Source organism: Nematolebias whitei, chromosome 14 (genome assembly GCF_014905685.2).
Source record: "Nematolebias whitei isolate Nwh7 chromosome 14, NemWhi1, whole genome shotgun sequence".
In the NCBI taxonomy this organism is placed as follows: Eukaryota; Metazoa; Chordata; class Actinopteri; order Cyprinodontiformes; family Rivulidae; genus Nematolebias; species Nematolebias whitei.
In genome coordinates, this window is record NC_056511.1 from 28,688,240 (window position 1) to 28,695,231 (window position 6,992).

At 47.1% G+C, this 6,992-nt stretch overlaps 1 protein-coding gene across 1 annotated transcript in view; it reads left to right on the forward strand.

Moving 5' to 3' along the window:
* robo3 (roundabout, axon guidance receptor, homolog 3 (Drosophila)) overlaps nt 1-6,992 on the forward strand; it is a gene marked incomplete in the record, with an annotated part of 256,141 nt that overhangs the window by 142,127 nt on the left and 107,022 nt on the right.

The window sequence follows — 6,992 nt, forward strand, 5'->3', positions numbered from 1 at the left end:
ACTGGAGACCTGTCCAGGTGCCCCTGTGATGGACTGAGATCTGTCCATGTGCCCCTGTGATGGACTGAGACCTGTCCAGGTGTCTCTGTGATGGACTGAGACCTGTCCAAGTGCCCCTGTGATGGACTGAGACTTATCCAGGTGTCCCTGTGATGGACTGAGACTTATCCAGGTGTCCTTGTGATGGACTGAGACCTGTCCAGGTGTCCCTGTAATAGACTGGAGACTTGTCCATGTGTCCCCCACCTCTCACACAGTGACTGCTGAATATGGTCACCAGCTCCATGCATAGAAAAGAGGGTAAAGAAAATGAATAGATAGACAGAAATAAAATTCCTTCATATAATTCATATCACCGATGACATTTTATGCCAGTTTTCAACCAAGAACATTTTATGATAAATGATGAAGTTATAGCTGTTTTGTTTAAACTTGTTAACAATTGTCTTCAAAATATTGCAAGACATTTAAGCTGTCAAGCTACACTGTGTGTTGGGGATCACTCTCAGTTACTACCACACCATTTATTTGGTTAATATTTGTAAAATTGACTGAGTTAAAACCAGCTTTGTGTTTTTTAAAGTCAGTTGGGTGTGGTACATCTGGAATTCAATTCAATTCAGTTTATTTATATAGCTCCAATTCACAACAGAAGTTGTCTCATGGCACTGAACAGAAACATTCACAGACATTAAAAAAGCCAATTATTAAAGTTCTCTATCTAAGGAAGCAGCAGATTGTGTTGAATCTTCACCTCATCACAGTCTCCCATCCTGAGCAAGCACAAAGGAAACAGTGGAAATGAAAAACTCCCTTTTAACAGGAAGAAACCTCCAACAGAACCAGGCTCATGACAAGCGGCCATCTTCTTCGATCAGCTGGGTTTGAGAGGACAGGAAGTAGAAACAAACATTTGGATCGACTCCAAAAGTTATTCAATTGTACATCCTTTATTTATTTCTGTGATATTTAATAAAATTGGTCCTTTGGTACATGAGATATGTTGTTAACAGACACATACCATCTATCCATTTTCTTCTGCTTATCTGGGGTCGGGTCGCGGGGTAGCAGCCTAAGTAGGGAGGCCCAGGCTTCCCTCTCCCCATCCACTTGGGCCAGCTCTTCCGGGGGAATCCCAAGGCGTTCCCAGGCCAGCCGAGAAACATAGTCCCTCCAGCGTGTCCTGTGTCTTCCTCTGGGCCTCCTTCCGGTGGGACGTGTCCGGAACACCTCACCAGGGAGGCGTCCAGAAGGCATCCTGAACAGATGCCCAAGCCACCTCAACTGGCTCCTTTTGACGTGGAGAAGCAGCGGCTCTACTCTGAGTCCCTCCCGGATGATCAAGCTTCTCACCCTGTCTCTAAGGGAGAGCCCAGACACCCTGCCGAGAAAACTCATTTTGGCCACTTGTGTCTGAGATCTCATTCTTTCGGTCACAACCCAAAGCTCGTGACCATAGTTGAGGGTAGGAATGTAGATCGATCGGTAAATTGCTCTCTCTTCACCATGACAGACCTGTACAGCGCCTGCTTCACTGCAGACGCTGCACCTATCCGCCTATCGATCTCACACTCCATTTTTCCCTCATTCGTGAACAAGACCCCAAGATACTTGAACTCATCCACTTGGGGTAGGACATCCTCCCTGACCCAGAGAGGGCACTCTACCCTTTTCTGGCTCAAGACCATGGCCTCGGATTTGGAGGAACTGATCTTCATCCCGGCCGCGTCGCATTCAGCTGCGAACCGCTCCAGCGAAAGATCTGAAGAAGCCAATAAGACCATATCATCTGCAAAAAGCAGAGATGCAATCCTAAGGCCACCAAAACAGATCCCCTCAACACCTTGGCTTCGCCTAGAAATTCTGTCCATAAAAGTTATGAACAGAATCGGTGACAAAGGGCAACCTTGGCGGAGTCCAACTCTCACCGGGAACAAGCCCGACTTACTGCCGGCAATGCGGACCAGGCTCTGACACCGGTCATACAGGGACCTAACAGCCCGTATCAAAGGGCCTGGTACCCATACCATACTCCCAGAGTACCCCCCACAAGGTCCCCCGATGGACGTGGTTGAGCGCCTTCTCCAAGTCCACAAAGCACATGTAGACCGGTTTGGCAAACTCCCACACACCCTCCAGGACCCTGCTGAGAGTGTAGAGCTGGTCCAGTGTTCCACGACCAGGACAAAAACCGCACTGCTCCTCCTGAATCCGAGGTTCGTCTATCTAACGAACCCTCCTCTCCAGAACCCCCGAATAGACCTTACCAGGGAGGCTTAAGAGCGTGATTCCCCTGTAGTTGGAACACACTCTACGGTCCCCCTTTTTTGAATAGGGGGACCACCACCCCTGTCTGCCAATCCAGGGGATCTTCCCCCAATGTCCACGCAATATTGCAGAGTCGCGTAAGCCAACACAACCCTACAACATCCAGAGCCTTAAGGAACTCCGGGCGAATCTCATACACCCCTGGGGCCCTGCCACCGAGGAGCTTTTTAACCACCTTGGTGACCTCAGCACCAGAGATCGGAGGGCCCGACTCAGAGTCCCCAGGCTCCGCTTCCTCAGTGGAAGACGTGCCGGTGGGCTTGAGGAGGTCTTCAAAGTATTCTGCCCACCGACCCACAACATCCCGAGTTGAGGTCAGCAGCACACCACTCCCACTATAAACAGTGTTGGTGGCGTACTGCTTTCCCCCCCGAGACGCCGGATGGTGGACCAGAATCGCCTCAAAGCCGTGCAGAAGTCGTTCTCCATGGCCTCTCCGAACTCCTCCTATGCCCGAGTTTTTGCCTCAGCGACCACCTGAGCCGCATATCGCCTGGACTGCCGGTACCCATCAGCTGCTTTCGGGGTCCCACAGGCCAAAAAGGCCCGATAGGACCCCTTCTTCAGCCTGACAACATCCCTCACCAGCGGTGTCCACCATCGGGTTCGAGCGTTGCCGCCGCAACAGGCACCAACAACCTTGCGGTCGCAGCTCATGTAAGCCGCCTCGACAATAGAGGCACGAAACATGGTCCACTCAGACTCAATGTCCCCCACCTCCCTCGGAACATGTTCGAAGTTCTCCCGGAGATGGGAGTTAAAACTCCGTCTCACAGGAGACTCTGCCAGATGTTTCCAGCAAACCCTCACAATACGTTTGGGTCTGCCAGGTCTGACCGGCATCCTCCCCCACCATGGGAGCCAACTCACCACCAGGTAGTGATCAGTGGACCGCTCCGCCCCTCTCTTCACACGAGTGTCCAAGACATGTGGCCGCAGATCAGATGAGACGATGACAAAGTCGATCATCGAACTGCAGCCTCTGGTGCCACGAGCACATATGGACACCCTTATGCTTGAACAAAGTGTTCGTTATTGACAATCCATGACGAGCACAGAAGTCCAACAACAGAACACCACTCTGGTTCAGATCAGGGGGGCCGTTCCTCCAAACCACACCCCTCCAGGTCTCACTGTCATTGCCCACATGAGCATTGAAGTCCCCCAGCAGAACAAGGGAGTCCCCAGGAGGTGAGTCCCCAGGAGGTGCATTTTCCAGTACCCCCTCCAAGGACTCCAAAAAGGGCGGATAATCTGAACTGCAGTTTGGTACATAAGCACAAACGACAGTCAGAACCCCCCCCCCCCCTCACACACACACACACACACACATGTAGGCGGAGGGAGGCCACCCTCTCATTCACAGGGGTGAACCCCAACACACAGGCACCAAGTTGGGGGGCAATAAGTATGCCCACTCCTGCTCTGTGCCTCTCACCAGGGGCAACTCCAGAGTGGAAGAGTATCCAGCCCCTCTCAAGGAAACTGGTTCCAGAGCCAGAGCCATGTGTAGAGGTGAGTCCGACTATTTCTAGCCGGAACCTCTCGGCCTCACACACCAGCTCAGGCTCCTTCCCCACCAGTGAGGTGACAATCCACGTCCCAATAGCCAGCTTCTGTAGCCGAGGATCAGACCGCCAGGGTCCCCGCCCTCGGCCACCACCCATCCCACATTGCACCTAACCCCTTTGGCCCCTCCCACAGGTGGTGAGCCCATAGGAAGGGGGACCCACGTCTCCTCTTTGGGCTGTGCCCGGCCGAGCTCCATGGGTAAAAGCCCGGCCACCAGGCGCTCGCCCGCGTGCCCCACCTCCAGGCCTGGCTCCAGAGTGGGGCCCCGGTGACCCACGTCCGAGCAAGGGAACATTAGGTCCATTTATTTGTCTCATCATCGGGGTCTTTGGGCTGCACTTTGTCTGGTCCCTCACCTAGGACCTACCTGTCTGCCATGGGTGACCCTACTAGGGGCGTAAAGCCCCTGACAGCATAGCTCCTAGGATCATTGGGACACTCAAACCCCTCTGCACGGTAAGGTGGCAGCCCAGGGAGGGGACAGACACATACACACAGGCAAAAACATTGTCATCCACGTTCACTTTTCAGTGACAGGTGATAACTAGTATTAAAGGACTTTATGAAATGAGAGAAAACTTTTTATTTTTACTCTTGTAGCGATATGGGGCTGGATATATACTGTTAATTTTCAGTTATGAGCTATGCTCATAAGATATGCATGTATTATGCAAATAACCTCATTGTTTGGGCACCACCTCTCTCTTGGAGAGGAAAAATCAGTCTCTATTTAACCCCAAAATAATGTAAACTGAAACATGATTTATTTTCTCATGTTTAAAGGTCATCAAATCAGTTAATACACACAGATATTCTAACATAATCACAACTTCAGTTGAATTTTATGTATTTTATTATAAAAATAATATGTGATATATATGATGAAGATTATTCATAACAAAAGTTAACTGAATAACAAATAGCTTTGCATCAAAGGTCTAATTGATTATTCAAATTAGTGAAACTTAAAAGGCAGACTTAGGACTGGTTTCTGTTTGTGAAGTAGTTAAAATTGTGTCTTAAGGTGAGCTAAGTTTGTATGATAAGTTTATTGTGATGTAGGGTTACCAGAAAGGCATTGAAAAGTCTCTCTCCTACCAGGATGTAGATGGTCAGAGAATGATTCCGACAGCTGCTTAAATGATACCAGCCTCAGATGTTCCAGTGACTGAGAGACTGAAGTCTCCTCAAAGTTCACCTGTCATCATTAGAGGGACGAAGGTCCATATGGTAGTCAGCTAGAATTTACCACTCTGCGGTGTGATGGTTGCCTGGCAGACAGCTCTTGGGTCAAGGCCAGCCTGGTTCTGGTCAGGTTCTGGGTAACTTCTGTATCATTTGTCCCGTCTCTGCTCAAAGTCATCTGCAGAAAGGATGCGTCTCTCCTTTCTGAGGTCAAGTGCAGAAGCTGGGTTTCTTCTCTCTCCAGCTCTCTGTGCAGAAGCATGTTGGCTTCAAAGCGTCTCTTCAAAGCGTGTGTTTTTCTCAAAACTTTCCTTAGAAGAAGTAAAACTTACTGTTTGTGCTAAAACAGATATGATTGGTCCATCTCTTCCAGGAAGAGGTGGTCCTAACTCTTGGCTTGTTTTTTTATAAAGCCCTATTAAATAAATCTAGAGTGCCTTTTCTCTGCCTTAAAAGTTTCCTTTTAAAAGAGAAAATAAGACAAATGTATTATCTTAAAGAAGGATTACTTAAAACACACATTTTCATGAATAAACATTCAGGTATGACATATTTAGGATTAAACTTAAAACATACAATGTTTTACCAAAGGTGTCACTGTCCATCCATGTCCAAAAAGGAATGTCATTAATCAAAGGGTTCTTGTGGTGTTAACTTCATGGGAACTAGTCTGTGAGAAATACTCCTTTTCGATAAAGGAAGATATCAACGTAGCAAGTTCGGATGTTTCAAAACTCCGAGGTCAGTTGAACAAAAGCTCTCATTAAAACGATCTGTCCATTTCATGGGAAAGGAGTTCATATTGGCAGTGAGGTTAACACAGTGACAGTTTTTTTTAATTACATTTACATTAGCGTCAACTAAGAAGTTTGTGAACGAAGCTGAATATTTGTTAAACAATATCCGTTTGTTCCCAAGGGAATAGATGAATCTTATTTTAATAGTTTCAAACACAAAACACAGGAATGTTGTTTGTTTGAGATGAGGTGAACTCTTTTGAGATGAGGTGTTCTCTTTCTGAGGTGGTGTTCCCCTACACTCCTCGTATTTTATCTTCTTAAAAAGAAGCTTAACTTCCTCAGAGATAAACCTCCATTAATACTGGGGATCTTTAATTCAATGTCTGAACTCTCACTCTGTGTAAATTATATTAAAATAAAACTACAGTTGGCAACATGGTGCCTCAGTTGGTAGAGCTGTTACCTCTCAGCGAGAAGGTTGCGGGATCAAATCCCGGCCGGGGACCTTTCTGGGTGGAGCTTAGTTCTGTGTCAGAAGTTCTAATGAATTAAAGAATGAGCAGCACAAACAGTGTTCTGCTCTCTGCCATTGTTACTGTTGTCCATCACAGAGAAGAGTACAGAGAAGCTGTTGACTGCAGCCATCTGTAGGGCAGATGTGTGAATTCACACAGACGTCGGTATTTTCCAAAAACTGTCACTCTGAAACCTGAATTCAAAAAGCTTTGTGTCAGAGACTGCTGATGTCGTGTACACAAATGTCACAATTGCTGCAGAAATATTCCAGTTTTACTTGAAAATGGTGTCATATGTACAGGAACATAGTCAACTCTGTTTGTCTGTTAGCAACATATTTCATGAACCTTAAGATGGATTTTAATGAAACTGTCAAAGTAATCATTGGAAGTACACCTACAACTGATTAATAATTGGAGTCAACCCAATTCAAGATGGCCACCACAGCTAATTTACTTTAGTCAGTTTTACAGATATTGAGTTAATGTTGATGTGGTAGTGAGTTCCAGTCACAGTACATATTTTATGGGATAGCACATACAGTAGTCCCTCGTTTATCATGGGGGAGCCGTACCCTGAAGACCCGCGATAAGTGAAAAACCACGAAGTAGGAATAGTAGTACAAGAAGTAGCTAGTAATTTATTTTATAT